Source organism: Dipodomys merriami, unplaced genomic scaffold (genome assembly GCF_024711535.1).
Source record: "Dipodomys merriami isolate MVZ:Mamm:240054 unplaced genomic scaffold, mDipMer1.0.p SCAF_27, whole genome shotgun sequence".
Classification (NCBI taxonomy): domain Eukaryota; kingdom Metazoa; phylum Chordata; class Mammalia; order Rodentia; family Heteromyidae; genus Dipodomys; species Dipodomys merriami.
The window spans coordinates 16,581,890-16,598,919 of NW_027204159.1; the positions used below are offsets into that span (position 1 = coordinate 16,581,890).

At 43.3% G+C, this 17,030-nt stretch overlaps 1 protein-coding gene across 5 annotated transcripts in view; it reads left to right on the forward strand.

The window, feature by feature from the left end:
- The first annotated feature begins 3,563 nt into the window (after positions 1-3,563).
- Arhgef37 (Rho guanine nucleotide exchange factor 37) overlaps positions 3,564-17,030 on the forward strand; it is a 52,731-nt gene continuing 39,264 nt past the window's right edge. For 4 of the 5 annotated variants that reach the window (XM_070036374.1, XM_070036378.1, XM_070036377.1 and 1 more), the window contains exon 1: positions 11,460-11,705. The gene's annotated coding sequence lies outside the window, so the exon portion shown is untranslated. Of the gene's footprint in view, positions 3,633-11,459; positions 11,706-17,030 lie in introns of those variants that run through there. The other variant, XM_070036375.1, reaches the window with a different exon arrangement.

The following is a 17,030-nucleotide window of genomic DNA, read 5'->3' on the forward strand; positions in this document are numbered from 1 at the left end:
CCACTTCTGGCTTGTTATGTGTAGTTTATTGGAGATAAGAGTTTCACAGCCTTTCCTGCCCAGACTGGCTTCAAACTGCAATCCTCAGGTCTCAGCCCCTTGAGTAGCTAGGATTACAGGAGTGAGCTACTGGTGCCCAGCTCTGTCACCCTTCTTAGCCTATATTTTATTGTCCCCCATTAGATCATTGATTGCATAGCTTCCATCCTGGCTAAACAGGAAATGTGAGAAAACTCTATGTAAGCCAGAAACCTTGCTGCTGTTATTATGAGGCAAAGCAAGCCAAAGGTGACTTTCTCTAACTTTCCTCAAAAAAGGAGGCAGGATGTCAGTTAAAACAGAAAAAAATAGAAACTTCGTAAGTATTGTCCAGACCCCAAAGCAAGGAAATGTTACAGGTGTGACACTACCATGCTGATTTTTGTTATAGCTGTTGTTGGTTGAGAGGTTTGAACTCAGTGCCTGGGCACTGTTCTTAGTTCTTTTGCTCAAGTCTAGCTCTACCACTTTGAGCCACAGCTACACTTCTGTTTTTATTTATTTATTTATTTATTTGTTTGTTTATTTATGTTTTGGGTCCGGTCGTGGGGCCTGAACTCTGGGCCTGGGCGCTGTCCCTCAGCTCTTCAGCTCAAGGCTAGCGCTCTACCACTTGAGCCACAGCGCCACTTCTGGCTTTTTTTCATTTTGCTTATGTGGTGCTGGAGAATCGAACCCAGGGCCTCAGGCATGCAAGGCAAGCACTCTACCACTGAGCCACCTTCCCAGCCCACACTTCTGGTTTTTGAGTAGTTAATTGGAGATAAGAGTCTCACTGGGACTTTTCTGCACAGATTTGCTTTGAACCATGATCTTCAGATTTCAACCTCTTGAGTAGCTAGGATTACAGACATGAGCCAACAGAGCCCGGCTCCATACTGGTTTTTGTTTTGTTTTGTTTTGTTTTTTTTTTAATGTATACAGCTCCTTTTGATAAGGTCAACAGAGGCTTTTAAATGTATCACAAGAATCAAAAAAATAAAACTTTTAAGGCTATTTTAAGGCTTCAGAACCTTGCTTCTTACCACATGAAGACATTGAGTTTTCATATGCTGGATTGCTTTGTCTCATGCTAAGGCTTTAATTATTTCCAATATTTACTGAATACGGCACTAATATTATTACTTTAGTATGTCATAAAAGAACATCATAGAGAAAGTAATTTTGTTACTTTGAATTAGAAAATAAAGTTTGGGAGGGTGTGAACTCAAAACTTCATATGCTTGATAGGCAGGCACTCTAGCACTTGAACTACACTCTGGCTTTTAATGTTTAGATAAAAGAGCTGAGGCCCACACATTCTATTAGGGATACATTTTGTACTTGAACCCACATTTTTTTCACTCTAGAGTCTGCTTTCTTATTTCTCCAGCCCCTGCATCTCAGAATTACAGAATACTCTGGGAAGAAAACTTCTTCTTTATTTTATGATTGAGGGAGATACAAAAATAGACATTTACCTAATAGATTTTAGAATATGCCATAAAAGGGTTCCTTAAGAACCCTTAGCACATGATGGTTTTCAATGCTTATACAATGCTGCCATCTTGTGGAAATTTTTTCTAGACAGCCTTCCATGGCATCACGCATGGTCAGAATTAGTTTTGTCCAAATAGTCAAATATTAAATGGCATCAGATAGCACCATCACAGAGTGCTATAATGACTACAAACTGCTTTCTCTCTCCAAGTAGATCATATGACATGAGATCAGAGATCAAGTCCTATTTATAGTCATACTGCATTCCATCCCAAGCATTAGCACATTGGGTGATAATTATCCAGCAAACATTTTGTGACTTAATGGATGATGAGCACAGATTACAGAAGACAAAGTCAAAATTATAGCAGATCCTTTTTCCAGATTCCCAAATCAGTGCTTTACTATATGATATGTAAGTATATATTGTGTCTGCTTATGCATATTGATACTTGTCCTTTTAGGTGGCCACAAAGAAGGGTAGCTGTCAGGCATGTCTCTGAGATAAGAGCACTGAGCTTATTTACTTACATATTTGTTTATGTCAGCACTAGGCTTGAACTCAAGAGCATTGTGCGTTCCTTCCCCCCCCCCCCCCCCCGCCTCTTGCTTGTTTTTTTTGGTCTCAGCAAGGCAAAAGTTACCTCTTCAGAAGGGTGTGCCACCAGCCAAAAATCTGACTAGCAAGCACACAGAACAAACAGGGTGCCCTCCTCTTTATCCTAACACAGCAGTCCCTGCCCCTTTGCTCAGATTGGTTGAGCTCAGGTTCACAGTCTACTTGTGACTGGCTAGTTTGAATACGGTAAAATTTATTTACGTAAGGTGAATCTTGAAATATACCTGTATTCTCTGCTATTTCTTTTTCTTTTTTCTTTTTTTTGGTGGGGGGGGGTCTGGTTGTGGGGCCTGACCTCTGAGCCTGGGCACTGTCCCTCAGCTCTTCAGCTCAAAGCTAGCGCCTACCACTTGAGCCACAGCGCCACTTCCAGCTTTTTCTTTTTGCTTATGTGGTGCTGAGGAATTGAACCCAGGGCCTCAGGCATGCAAGGCAAGCGCTCTACCACTGAGCCACCTTCCCAGCCCATCTCTGCTATTTCTTGAACAAGAGATGGTGTCTTCCATCTCCTTTTTTTTTTTTTTTTTGGTCAGTCATGGGACTTAAATTCAGGGCCTGAGTGTTGTTCCTGAGCTCTTTTACTCAAGGCTAGTGCTCTACCACTTTGAGCCATAGCTGCACTTCCAATTTCCATTAGCACTGAGTCTTGTGGACTTTCCTGTCCTGGCTGGCTTTGAACAGTGATCCTCAGATCTCAGCCTCTTGAGTAGCTAAGATTACAGGCATGAGCTACCAGCACCTGGCCTTAAATTCCATCCTGCTTACTTTTTCAATCAAGGCTGCTGCTCTACTACTGGAGCCACACCTCCACTCCTGGCTTTTTGCTGGTTAATTAGAGATAAGCGATTTCTTCTCAGGCTGGATTCAAACCTGGCTACTCAGATCTCAGCCTTCTGAGTAGCTAGAATAGTAGGAATGAGCCACTGGTGCCTGGAATGGTTTATTTATTGACTGCCACACTGGATAACCACTGTTCTAAATACTAAGTTCACGAGCCCTGCATTGGGGGTCTACAGTCTAAATCTAGACTATTGCTTGTCAAATAAGGTACATCATAGTGGTCACTACTTGTTGAAGACATCTTATTCAGGATCTGTATTACAATGTAAGAAACTATTTTGTTTATGCTTTCAGAATCACTATAAACTCAGTCTTCACAAAATATCATTAATTTGAGTATTGCTCTTATTATCTCATTTTGTAGCATTCTAAAGTTTACATTTTTTCTCATAGGTTATTTCACTGTTTTTGGTCAATCAACCCTGTTGATTATTTTTTGGCAATACTAAGATTTGAACTCAGAACCACGTGAGACAACCCACTGCCTAAGATTTTTATACTCAGTTTATACAAAAAACGAAGTCTCAGATAGGCTTGTTACCTTGCCATATTTAGACAGTAAGTAGTGGGGCTGGTTTTATGAAAAGGCCAAGTTTATTCACTAGTAGATTCTTTTAGGTTTGTTAATCCAACAGGACCTGCAGCTCACTGAAAGGTATGTCTCATTGCACTTCTAACTTTACATTTATGCTTATAGATACATATCTTCTAATTAAAATGATGTATACCTATCTCTTCTATCCTCTATCTAAGGATATATCCTTAAATATATCAGATTTAAAAAACTTAAAATACACAGATTATAAATATAAAACTTTAAAATACACAGATTATATTCACATTTCTTCAGTTGTCTCAGTATTTTCCTTAGTTCTGATCTAATTTAGCATCAAACATTTATTTTCCTTCCTTCCCTCCCTCCCTCTTTGCCTCTCTCCCTTTCACTTTCTCCTCCTTCACTCCTTGGTGAGGAAGATGCTTTACCACTTGAATCATACTCCCAGCCCTTTTGACTTTTGTTATTTTTCTGATAGGATCTTGCCTTTTACCCAGGCCAGCCTGAACTATAATTTTACTATTTATGTTTTTCATGTAGATTATGGATGGACTGGGAATATGGCTTAGTGGTAGAGTGCTTGCTTAGCATGCATGAAGCCCTGGGTTTGATTCCTCAGTACTACAGAAACAGAAAAAGCTGGAAGTGGTGTGGTAGCTCAAGTGGTAGAGTGCTAGCCTTGAGCAAAAGAAGCTTAGGGACAGTGCCCAGGCCCTGAGTTCAAGCCCTGGCCTGGCAAATAAAAACAAAAAACAAAAGCAAAAACAAGTAACTCCATGTAGATGGGATGATAAGTACTTGTCATCTCACCCAACTTCTTATTAGTTAATATGGGGTCTTGATAGTGTTTGGCCATCTGGCCTTGAATCATACTTCTCCCCATTTTAGCCTCCCAAGTAGCTAGGATTACAGGCATAAGCCATGGTCCACAGTTTAAGCATTGTTTTGTTTCTTGTCATCTAAGTGTTGTTCAGTCTGAATCTTCAGCCTTTCTTTTTATTTCTTCCCCTAGACAATTTTGAAGATTACAGACTAGTTATTGTATAAAATGTTCTTTAATTTACATTTGCTTTATGTTTCCAAATGATTTGATTCAGGATAGGCCTTTTTTTTTTTTTTTTGGCAGAAACTGCTTTGAAGTAACATTGTGTCCTTTCTTTTCCATTGTATTGAGAACAAATGCTGCCAGGGTATTACACTATTAGTGCAATTAGCTAGAACTTTTGGTTAAGGTACCATCCATAAAGTTACTTTATTGCAAAGTTACTGTTTTGCTTTTATAATTAATAAATAAGATATGGGGGTATTTTGAGTGTAAATAAAGATCCTATTTCACATCAAAACTTGCACTGTAATATCAAGTTTTTTTGTTTTTTGTTTTGGTTGTTCATGGGGCTTGAACTCTGGGCCTGGGCACTGTCCCTCAGCTCTTTAGCTCAAAGCTAGTGTTCTACCACTTGAGCCACAGCGCCACTTCCAGTTTTTGTTTTTTTTTGGGTTGTGGCCCTGAACTCTGGGCCTGGGCGCTGTCCCTCAGCTCTTCAGTTCAAGGCTAGCACTCTACCACTTGAGCCACAGTGCCACTCTGGCTTTTTTTTTTTTCTGCTTATGTGGTGCTGAGGAATCGAACCCAGGGCCTCATGCATGCAAGGCAAGTGCTCTACCACTGAGCCACCTTCCCAGCCCCCATCTTTTTTTGGGGGGGGTCTGGTAGTGGGGCCTGAACACAGGGCCTGGGTGCTGTCCCTCAGCTCTTCAGTTCAAGGCTAGCACTCTACCACTTGAGCCACAGTGCCACTCTGGCTTTTTTTTTTTTCTGCTTATGTGGTGCTGAGGAATCGAACCCAGGGCCTCATGCATGCAAGGCAAGTGCTCTACCACTGAGCCACCTTCCCAGCCCCCATCTTTTTTTGGGGGGGGTCTGGTAGTGGGGCCTGAACACAGGGCCTGGGCGCTGTCCCTCAGCTCTTCAGCTCAAGGCTAGTGCTCTACCACTTGAGCCACAGCGCCATTTCTGGATTTTTTCTTTTTGCTTAAACTTTTTAATTTTATTTTTTATTTTTTTGGTCCGGTCATGGGGCCTGAACTCTGGGCCTGGGTGCTGTCCCTCAGCTCTTCAGCTCAAGGCTAGTGCTCTACCACTTGAGCCACAGTGCCACTTCAGGCTTTTTTCTTTTTGCTTATGTGGTGCTGAGGAATCGAACCCAGGGCCTCAGGCAAGTGCTCTACCACTGAGCCTTATTGGAGATAAGAGTCTCCCAGACTTTTCTGCCTGGGCTGGCTTTGAACCTCAATCCTCAAATCTCAGCCTCCTGAGTAGCTAGGATTATAGGTATGAGCCTGGCATCAAGATTTTTTCTAAACAGACCATTACTTTGATGTTTATTAGTTATCTTTAATTTTTGTGTGTGTGTGCCAGTCTTGAATTTAGGGTCTAGATGCTGTCCTTGAGCTCTTTTGCTCAAGGCTAGCGCTCTACCACTTGAGCTACAGGTCCATTTCTAGCTTTTTGGTAGTTAACTAGAAATAAGAATCTTACAGATTTTCCTGCCCAGCCTGGCTCACAGTCCTCAGACCTCAGCCTCTTGAGTAACTAGGACTACAAGTGTGAGCCACCAGCACCAAGTTACTAGTTACCTTCTTACTGTAAGTAACAATTTTCCATTTTTTTCCCTCCCCTCCTGTCCTCCCTCCCTCCCTCCTTCCTTCCTTTCTTGGTGGTACTAGTATTTGAACTCAATGCTTGCTAGACAATCTGGTACTACTTGAGCCACTCCTTCAGCAGTTCTCCCTCCCTCCCTCCCTCCCTCCCTCTCTCCCTCCCTCCTTCTCTCCCTCCTTCCCTCCCTCCCTCCCTCCTCCCCCCACCCCCCTCCCCGCCTCTTCCTGATTCTGGGTCTTGAACTCAAGGCTTCAAGCTCTTATTCAGCTTTCTTGCTCAAGTCTGGCACTCTACCACTAGTGCCTGGCTAATGTTATATTGATTTGGCCAGAAAGTCTCTTTGTTATTGTGGTTCTTACATTGTTTTAACATGTTTTCCTTGATTTCTTGACACTTTCTTTCTACCTGGCCCAATACATTGTTTCAGACTCATCATCAGCTGCTGCTGCTCCTCTGCCTCCTTCTTCCTCCTCCTCCTCCTCTTCTTCCTCCTCCTTCTTCTTCTTTTTACTCTATTGTTATTATATAGTTGATATACAGAGGGGTTTCATTTACATGCATCTGGTAATGAGTACATTTCCTTTTGTACATTGTCATCTGCATCAGCTACTTCTTTAAGGAGCAATTGATCCTTTTAGTGGAGAATAATGTCAAAAAAAAAAAAAATCTCGCTGAGAGCAAGGCTGAAGTCTGCCTAGCCTGTACAAAACTCTTAGTTCAAACCTCAGTGCTGATCAGGCCTACCAGCCTGGCCACTTTTCATTCTTTCTGTTTCTGCTCATTTATGAAGAGTTCCCAGATGTTTACCATTTCAAGGGATGAGGTGGATTTAGGTTGTCCCTCCTATGTCTCCTAATCTTGTAGTTAAAAGGGGGGGAGGGATGAGAGAGAGAGAGAGAGAGAGAGAGAGAGAGAGAGAGAGAGAGAGAGACAGAGAGAGAGAGAGACAGAGAGAGAGAGAGAGAGAGAGAGAGAGAGAGAGAGAGAGAGAGAGAGAGAGAGAGAGAGGGAGAGGAGTAGTTGCCTCTTGACTCTTAGTTCTGCTGTTCTTTCTTAACTACTTCTTTCTCTGCCTTCCAAAACTTTTTGTGTGTGTGCGCGCGAGTGTACGTGCACACATGGGCGCGCATGTGTGTGTGCTGATACTGGGGCTTGAACTCAGAGTGCATGACTTTAGTGCTCAAGACTGAGGCACACATCCACTTGCATTTTTGTGGGCTTTTTTAAATTTTTTTTTTTTTTTTTTTTTTTTTTTTTTTTTTTTTTGCTGGTTAGTTGGAGATATAGAGTCTAATTTGTCTGCCTGGTCTGGCTTCAAACCTTAATCCTCAGATCTCAGCCTCTCCCGTAGATAGGATGAGCCACCAGCATCTGGCATGTCACATTTTCTTTTCTTTCTTTCTTTCTTTCTTTCTTTCTTTCTTTCTTTCTTTCTTTCCTTTCTTTCTTTCTTCCTTCTTTCTTGTCAGTCATGGGGCTTGAACTCTGGGCCTGGGTGCTATCCCTGAGCTCTTCAGCTCAGTGTTCTACCACTTGAGCCACAGCGCCATTTCTGGTTTTCTGGTGGTTTATTGGAGATAAGAGTCTCACAGACTTTTCTGCCCGGGTTGACTTTGAACTGTGATCCTTGGATCTCAGCCCCTGAGTAGCTAGGATTACAGGCATGAGCCACTGGCACCCAGCCACATTTTCTTAATTTACACTTCCATCCATTCACTCAGCAACTACTCAACACCTACTGTGTAAAAGATGCTGGACAATGAAAGGAATCCACAGATTGAATAGACAACTCTGAAATCATGCTTTTGAATTTTGAGCCAGGAACATGTGTTTTCTTTAAAAAAAAAAGAGAGATAAAAATTTTAAATTCAGGGGCTGGGAAGGTGGCTCAGTGGTAGAGCGCTTGCCTTGCATGCCTGAGGCCCTGGGTTGGATTCCTCAGCACCACATAAGCAAAAAGAAAAAAGCTGGAAGTGGTGCTGTGGCTCAAGTGGTAGAGCGCTAGCCTTGAGCTGAAGAGCTGAGGGACAGCGCCCAGGCCCAGAGTTTATGCCCCACAACTGAACCCCCCCCCAAAAAAATTAAATTCATTACTGCCTAAGGACAAAGTAAAAAAGAAAAAAATTAAATCTTTGGCTTAGTGTCACTAGGGACAAGGCGATATTGTTACTTGTAAATGTTCTAAAAATTAATTCCAAATGGCAATCCTTTTAAGAGATTTCCAGTCAAAAAAAGTAAACTGGATAGGGTCGTGTTTACCAGTAGTATCAGCACCCAGGAGGCTAAAGCAGAAAGATTGTGAGTTGGAAGCCAGCCTGAAGCTACATAGTGAAACCCTTTCTCAAAACAACAGTAGCAACAAAACCAAGTAGCTCTCCAAGAGGGTACAAATGGCTCTTCTGAAGATGACATGTGGACTGCTGCTTATCAAAATATTTGTGACTAATTTGAGAGATGGGGAAATTAGTGCCAGAGCATTGGAAATTTCCCTCAAAACAACCCAGAGTCCTAAAATAGAAGGGGAAAAAACCATCAGTATCAAGTGAACATTTATGCAGCTTATTTTCTTCTTAAATTACCAAATACACACTTGGGAAAGCAATTTCCCAGAGGGTGTTGACACGTCTGAAAACACAGAATAACACAAGCAAGGAAGAGGGGACCCTGTAATAGTGTGCAGTAACACGTGTAAAGGAGGTGGTTTCACACACAGGAAAGACAGAACTGACACGTACTTTAGCAAAGCATGAACAGGGATATTGGGCTCTGAAGACTCTCACCCCCAGGTAACTAGGAGGCTGGATGTAAGAATCACACTAGGTTTGGGAGTCAGTTCTTGATTTTCCAGAGGCATTCTGGATAAACCACATAACCATGCTAAGATTCCATTTCTCTACCAGTAGTTTAGAATAGATAAAACACCAGAATGAAGGAACTTCAGAGATCATCTGAAGCAGGCTTTCCTCTGTGTGTGTGTGTGTGTGTGTGTGTGTCCTGGGACATGATCTCAAGGCCTAGGAGCTGTCTGAGCTTTTGTGCTCACTACTTTTGTGCTTTACCACTTGAACCACAGCTCTTCTTCTGTTGTGTTTTTTGCTGGTTAATTGGAGATAGAATATCACAGACTTTGAATATCAAGGCTTTGAACCTTGATCTTTAGATCTCAGCCCCCTGAATTGCAAGGATTACAGGTCTGATCCATCTGTGCGCCCAGCCCACCTTTCACTTTTATGAGGTATTGGGTTTGAACTTAGGGTCTCCTACCTGCTTGGCAGGTGCTCTACCACTGAGACATGTTGCCACTGTGTGTGTGTGTGTGTGTGTGTGTGTGTGCGCGCACGCGTGCACCACTACTAGGGCTTGACCCCAGGGCCCAGGAGCTGTCCCTCAGTCATTCAAGGTTGTTGCTGTACCACAGCTCTGTTTTTGGCTTCTTGTTGGTTATTTGGAGAGAGGAATCTCACAGACTTTCCTGCTTGGGCTAGCTTCAAACCACAAACCTCAGGGGTTTAAACCAAGGACCTGGGCACTGTCTCAGAGTTTTGTTTTTGATTTTTGCTCTGTTGTGCCTGTCTGGAGCTTAAACTCAGGGACTGGGCTCTGTCTATGAGCTTTGTTTTCCTCAAGGCTAGCCCTCTACCACTTGAGCCACAGCTCCACTTTCAGCCATTTTGGTGGTTAATTAGAGATAAGAGTTTCATGGACTTTCTTTCCTGGACTGGCTTTGAATGTGATCCTTAGATCTCAGTCTCCAGAGTAGCTAGGATTATAGGGCTCATTGGTGCTCAACTCCGACCTTTACTTGGAAGCATTCCCAATATGCCTCTGTGCTAAAGTGCTTCATCTTAGTGACAGAATACACTCTCTCTCCAGGAAATTGGTATCATTTTAAACATTATTAGAAAAGCTCTTAACCTACTGAATTATAGTGTTCCCTCTATAGCTTTTCCCATTGTGGTAACTACTCAGGCTATACAGACCATGATCCACAACATCCCTTCACTTTCTATATGTCTTTTTTCTGCTGAGTAAACCATCCTTCCTTCTCAGTTGCCCTTGCCTATTACATTCAAGATCTGACACATTCTGGTCTTGACATTCTGCTCTTCATATTTATGGGTGTGATGGCTAAGCACTATCCTGTCATATGGTAGTTAGGGGACTGTAAGCAAACCACTGTACTTGGTCTGCCTCCCTTTCTTTCTGTAAGTGAGAATGATAGGCACACTATCCTCCCAGAGAAATTGTGCATGAGATGAATGAGACAGCACAAAGAAAATGTTTAGTGGGCTGGGAAGGTGGCTCAGTGGTAGAGCGCTTGCCTTGCATGCTTGAGGCCCTGGGTTCGATTCCTCAGCACCACATAAGCAAAAAAGAAAAGAGCCGGAAGTGGCGCTGTGACTCAAGTGGTAGAGCGCTAGCCTTGAGCTGAAGAGCTGAGGGACAGCGACCAGGCCCAGAGTTCAGGCCCACGACTGGACCCCCCCCCCAAAAAAAGAAAATGTTTAGTATCTTACCTGTACTTAGCAATGCTACTCAGCCAGGAATTGGAATACATAAAAACTGCTAATGAGAATAAGAACGGGCAGCACTAGAAAAGTTAGACTAGTCTATTCCTGGCTCCACAAAGTTAGGTTGCCCTCCTATTAAACTTTCTATATGTTTCACAGCAATGATCATGTTCAATGGTATGTGCAAGCCAGCTGCTAGGGGCTCAAGTCTATAATCATAGCTACTCAGGAGGGTGAGATCTGAGGATCAAGGTTGGAGTCAAGCCTGGATAGAAAAAGTCCATGAGACGCTGTCTCCAGTTTACCAGTCAAAAGCCGCAAACGGAGGTGTTGCTCAAGTGGTAGAGTTCAAGTCCTAGTACTGTCACCCACAAACAACCCCAGTCATGCGCTCAACGTCTAGGACCGCAAGCCACAGAGATGAGGACTTTTCTGTCTGGTTAACCACAGGGTCTTTCGTGCCCAGAGCAGAATTTGACTCAGAGGAGAGTCACAGATGAGGCTGGAGGCAGATTTACCTAAGGTTGTGCAAAGAGCCTGGGGCCAAGCACCAGGTGTGTGGGCAGCCAACACTCCGAACTGAAGTCTGGTGATGTGGGCAGGCCCACAGAAACCCAGGGAGGCCGGCCTGGGCATTCCTTCCAGTGCCGACCCTCTGTCCTGGCGAGGGGAGGCGCGGTGATGAGAGCCCGGGCGGGCAGAGAGTCCACCGGCGGGCGCGGCGCCAAACCCCGCCCAGCGCCGCGGCCACCACGGGCCACGGCCAGGGCCACCCGGCCGCCCGAGCAGAAAACAACCTGGCTCCAGAAAGAACAATTAACAAAGGCGGAGGCGGCGCACGCACGACGCAGCGGTGTGGGCCGAGCCAAGGCCTCCCGCACCCTGCGCCCTCCGTGCGCCCCGCAGCTCGGAGCCCGGCGCGCCCCTCCCGCGCGGTCACCGCACCCGCCGGGCTCCAGGAGCGCGCGAGCACCCGCGGGCAAGGGGCGCTTGCGCGAGGTGAGTCCTCCTCTCCCTCTCCCTCCTCCTCCCATTTCCTCCTCCCCCTCCCCACTTCCTGCTGCCCCGAAGGGCTGGACCCGGCCTGGGAGGGGTGCGGGAAAGCAGCTGCTGGGAAGATTAGGAGGGGGAGGTGGGGGATGGAAAGGAGGGTGCGCCCGACTCCCAGGCCCCAGGTCGCTTTGTGGTTGGAGTCTTAGAGGAATATAAACCCCTTGATTCAGAGTCCCTTTTGCAGGTGGGAAACTGAGGCCCAGGGATATAAATTGGGCTAGGTTAAAATGGTTATTATTCATTGTTAATCTCGGTCTGTTGCCAGGTAAAATGAGAGGCGTCTCTTAATAAGAATGCATACATTAAAACAATGGAAAAATACAAACAATGACAGAATCCTTGCTAAGAAACTATACTTACGAATAGACAGTGAAGGCCAGGGGAAACAGAGGACAGAAATTGGAGACCACTTAGATAGATTAGGTAAATTGGTCAAGGGCCCCCCAAACCAGGTCTAGCAGGTGGAATTGCAGCTCCTGAGTGCTGCACAGGGTGAACTGGACGGCAAGTCCGGGCACTGGCTCTCTGCCTTCTGGAGGTCTCTGATCCCTAAGGAGCAGGTGTCCAACTCCCCATCAGGGGTTCATGCATAACCTCACACACCTTTCAGGTTTGACTGGAATGTCTGCTGTGAGGAATGACTGTGGGCTGACATTCAGAGCACTGTATTAGTTCCTTTGAAGTTAGATAACTAATGCTGTGTCCTTGGTTAGTTCTGTGATTTGGGGACTTGTTATTTAACTTCTTCAAACCCTTTTTAAATTTAAGAATAAGAGATAAGATTTGTCTGATTCATCCTCCAGGCATTTACTTGGTGTTCAGTAGAAAAAGCAGAGACACATAATGTGGTTTTTGACCAGCTGTGCCAGGTTGGGAAAGGGCAGTGACTTGGAAGAAATTGGGCTGGGTATGATATGCAGTAAAATTGTAAACATGAAGCCTGGCACTGGTGGCTTATGCTTGTAATCCTAGCTACTCAGGCGACTGAGATCTGATGATTTTGTTTTTAAGCCAGCAGGGATAGGAACGTCTGTGATTCTGTGATACTCATTTTCAATTAGCCACCAAAAAGCCAGAAGTGGAACTGTGGCTTAGTGCTACCATCTAAGCAAAACAGCTAAAGGACAGTGCCCCTGTCCTGAGTTCAAGCCCCAGTACTGGTACACACAAAAATTATAAACATGAAAGTGTGAAGTCAATCTTCTCATGGCTTTCAAGCCACACAGCATGTACCCTGGTGATGGTGTGCTAAATGAGGGTAGCCTTTGGCCCAAGGTCAAATGCTACAAGTGGAAACAACCAGATATTATAACAAGCAATGTTTACCAGGCCTTACCTGCTTCTTTAAAATGGAGCCAGCATCTATAGTTTATTTCTTTTTTTTTTTTTATGGACACAAGAGGTCTGTCTTTATTGTTATTGTTTTAAATGTACATGTGATTTTATTTTTGTTGTTGTTGTTTCCTCCATATGTTGTTTCCCCTATGGCATATCCCCATTGTCACTGTACTCAATTTTGATACCCTGCATCTTGTATATACATATATATAATACATACATATATATGTACATATATATATATATATATATATATATATATATATATATAAAATCTGGAGAGGGGAAGAGGAATAACAAAACACTGAAACAAGGATGCAGGATGACCCATTGCAACAAAGAAATCCACAGGACAGTATATTGGAAATGAACTTCACAACTTCGGGCAGCCAGAAGGGGATAGGAGTATGGGATGAGGGGGAGGGAAGGGATAGTTGGACAATAACAAGGAAGGAAAGGGGTAACCATGATCCACAAGTAATGTACTCATTGCCTTACTCATGTATATAGTTTATTTCTAAATGAGAGGAACGATGATATTAACTGGGACCTGGGGAGCACCTAATCTTGTCCAGCAATGGGAATTGTGGAGTTTCTGCCAGGTCATAGGAGTCGCCCACATCTGGCTCACATCCCCCTTGGATCATCAGATTACTGTGACCTACAGTGCCTTGGTTGATTCTGCTCAGAACAAATCAATGGCTTTTTTATTTAGCTAATGAGGAGGGGTAGTGTCTTTGGGTGCTGTCACAGAGCCGGCATGGCGTTTTTCAGGTTTGATTGCCCAAAGCCTAGTGCTGTTTATTGACAGGCATAAGAACTTGACATCTGTGAATACAGAATTGTGAATACAGGGCCTGGTAAGGCTCATTTATCTATAAAAAGAATGACTCCTAAAAAATACTGTGTTGTCTACCTTCTCTTCCTTTTATAGCCTTCCAAATAGAGCCAGGGAGGTATGGCTAAGGGTAAATAGCTGCTTTTTAATTTGGATTAAATGAAGAACCTTTTTGGAAAAGACTGCACCCCTCTGTGAGTCCTTGCCTCCAGATCCACTCACACATTCCTTGTAGGACACATTAAACAGAACTTCTTAGCAAATAATGTATAGACTTCTTGTGTCAGAATCAACTAAGGGTTTGTTAAAGTGTCCCACCCCACCGAATCAGAATCTTCAAGGGGGGTGGTGGTAAAAATTTGTGGACTATGTGGGCCTGATGATTCTTACACACCTGTGGTTACCTCTGTGTATGTGGGAGGAGGGGAGGAGTTAGTTTAGAGGTCTATGAATTGCCTTTTATACCTTTCTGTATTGTTTGTCTAGCTATGTAATGAGAACCCCTTTCATAATTTAAAGTGGTTTTTTTTGTGATATTAGAGTAGGTACTCTGCTGCCGAGCCACACCTCCAGCACATTCCTATACTGATTATTATGGTTATTTTTTAAAATTTGGTAATGATTATTATTATAGAGTGTCTTGCTTCCGGCCTGAACCCATACCTGGACTACAACCTTTCTATTTTATACTTTCCACAGAGCTGGTATGACAGGCATGTGCCACCATGCCCAGCTTCTTCCATTGAGATAGAGTCTCAATGACTTTTTTTTTTTTTTTGCCTGAGCTGGTCTGGAACCTCCAGCCTCTCAACCTCAGTTGAGATTACAGGCATTCGCCACTTGCTCAGACGTTCATTGAGAAGGGGACCTCATGAACTTTTTACCTGGACTGGTGTTGAACCCTTATCTTCCTTGTTTTAGCCTCCCAAGTATTTAGGTTTACCAGCATGAGCCATGAGAGTTGGCTTAAATGGATAATCACAACTTCCTGGGTCAGGTTTGCTATAGCACAATCTCCCTTTGAATTACTGTACATATATGGTTGGCTTTCAGTAGGGGAAAGAGAATAGTCTAGAATGACTTTGTGTGTGTGTGTGTGTGTGTGTGTGTGTGTGTGTGTGTGTGTTCAAAGCTAGCACTCTACTCCTTGAGCCACGGCTCCACTTCCAGATTTTTGGTGGTTAATTAGTAATTAGAGATAGGAGTCTTCCTGCCTTGCTTAGCTTCAAACCGCCATCCTCAGATCTCAGTTTCCTTAGTAGCTAGGGTTTCAGGCATGAGTAGTGCACTGACGTTTGCCTGATTTTTTTTTTTTACTTAAAAAAAAAATATATATATTTTAAATTTTATTTTATTTTATTTGTGAACATACTGTACAGAGGAGTTACAATTACATGGGCAGGATAATGCGTACATTTCTTACCAAGCATTACAGCCTCCTCCTTTGTTTACCCTTCACATCCCTTCCCAGCCTCCCCCCTCCCCCCCAATCCCAATCCTTCTCCTCCCCCCCCCCCCCACCAACGTTGTAAAGCTCGTTTTGGACATGACAACTTGTACTTCTCATTGGTTTCAGGCATGAGTAGTGCACTGACGTTTGCCTGATTTTTTTTTAAACTGGTCAGACTCCAAGTGATCTGTTTCTCTTTCCAAAACCTAGCAACCCTGTGCCTCACCTCCTTTAAAAAAAAAATCAAGTGGCAGAGAATCAACTCAGAACGGCTTAGGCCAGAGTTGGGGTGGAAAAGAAAATGTATTAGCTCATGTAAAACCAAAAATAAAGTGAATCAGTCTCCAACATGGCTGGACTGAGTAATGTGCTTACTCCTCTCCCAATCTCTCAGTTCTATTTTGGGGTGTTGGCTACATTCTTAAGTTCTGGTATTTAGTTTTTATTATCTGTGATTACTATCATGACTGTCTGTTCTTGCTTGAATTTGATTGGTCACATCTAGATCAGCCATGGTATCCTTAGACAAATTTTTTTCCTTCATTCTGTTGATCAATGTCAGACTAGCATTTCTAATTTAAAAATATAGTAACAAATAAACTAGGTACTGGTGGCTCATGCGTGTAATCCTGCTGCTTAGGAGTCTGAGATCTGAGGATTTAGATTGGAAGCCAGTCCAGGAAGAAAAATCTGTGTGATTCTTATCTCTAAAAACCACCAAGAAAGCCAGATGAGGAGGTATAGCTTATGTGGTAGAGTGCCAGCCTTAAGCAAAAAAAAAAAAAAAGCTAAAGCAAGAGTTGTAGGCCCTGAGCTCAAGGCTCAATACTATCACCAAAAAAGGAAAAGAAAAAACCAATAGCTCCTGTTTTGAAGAACTTACCATGTACCAGATACTTGTTAGACCTTGTACATGGATTATTTTGTGAAATTTTACAATAGCCCTATAAAGGAGGTAATACAAGATTATTTTAGGAAATCCAACCTACTGATTGCAGAATTAGACTTTGAAATGAGATTTTTTTTTTTGGCTGCCCAGGCTGCTCACTTTCCCAGTGCCTCTCACAGTTATTCTTTAGGGCCAAGAAGAGGAAAGCAATAGCTCATCTTTCTCTAACTTTCCTGAGCATGAGTCTGAAAATACACTTGGTAGTTATAATAGGGATAAGTCCTGGGAAGTGATCTTTATATTTTGTCATTTCTGGGTACTGAATTTTAGAGTCCTGGATACTCTCTGTATATAAGCTTCTCTTCTGGCTACTGTAGGGATCCCTTAACCATGCTCTTTAGCTGGAGTTCCCATGTGGCCAGTCTCATTGCTCCAGGTGTTTATTTCCTGAAGGAAGTAAGGTCTTTAAGCCTCATGGTACTGAACTTTACCATGGACAGTCTTCCACGAGTTACCCCTAGAGTTTCAGACCCCAAGTGTTGCTTCTTCTTCTACTTCTTTTTATTTATTATTATTTTTTAAAACCTAGCTAGGGTGGATAGCTAATGGATACTCAATTTTCCTGCTAGGGAATTTTGTTACCTGTTTTGTTTTGTTTTAGACAGAGTCTCACTATGTAACCCAGGGTCCTCTGGAATTCTTGATCTTTCTACTTCTCATATCTCTGCCTCTAATTACTAGAATTGAAAGTGTGAA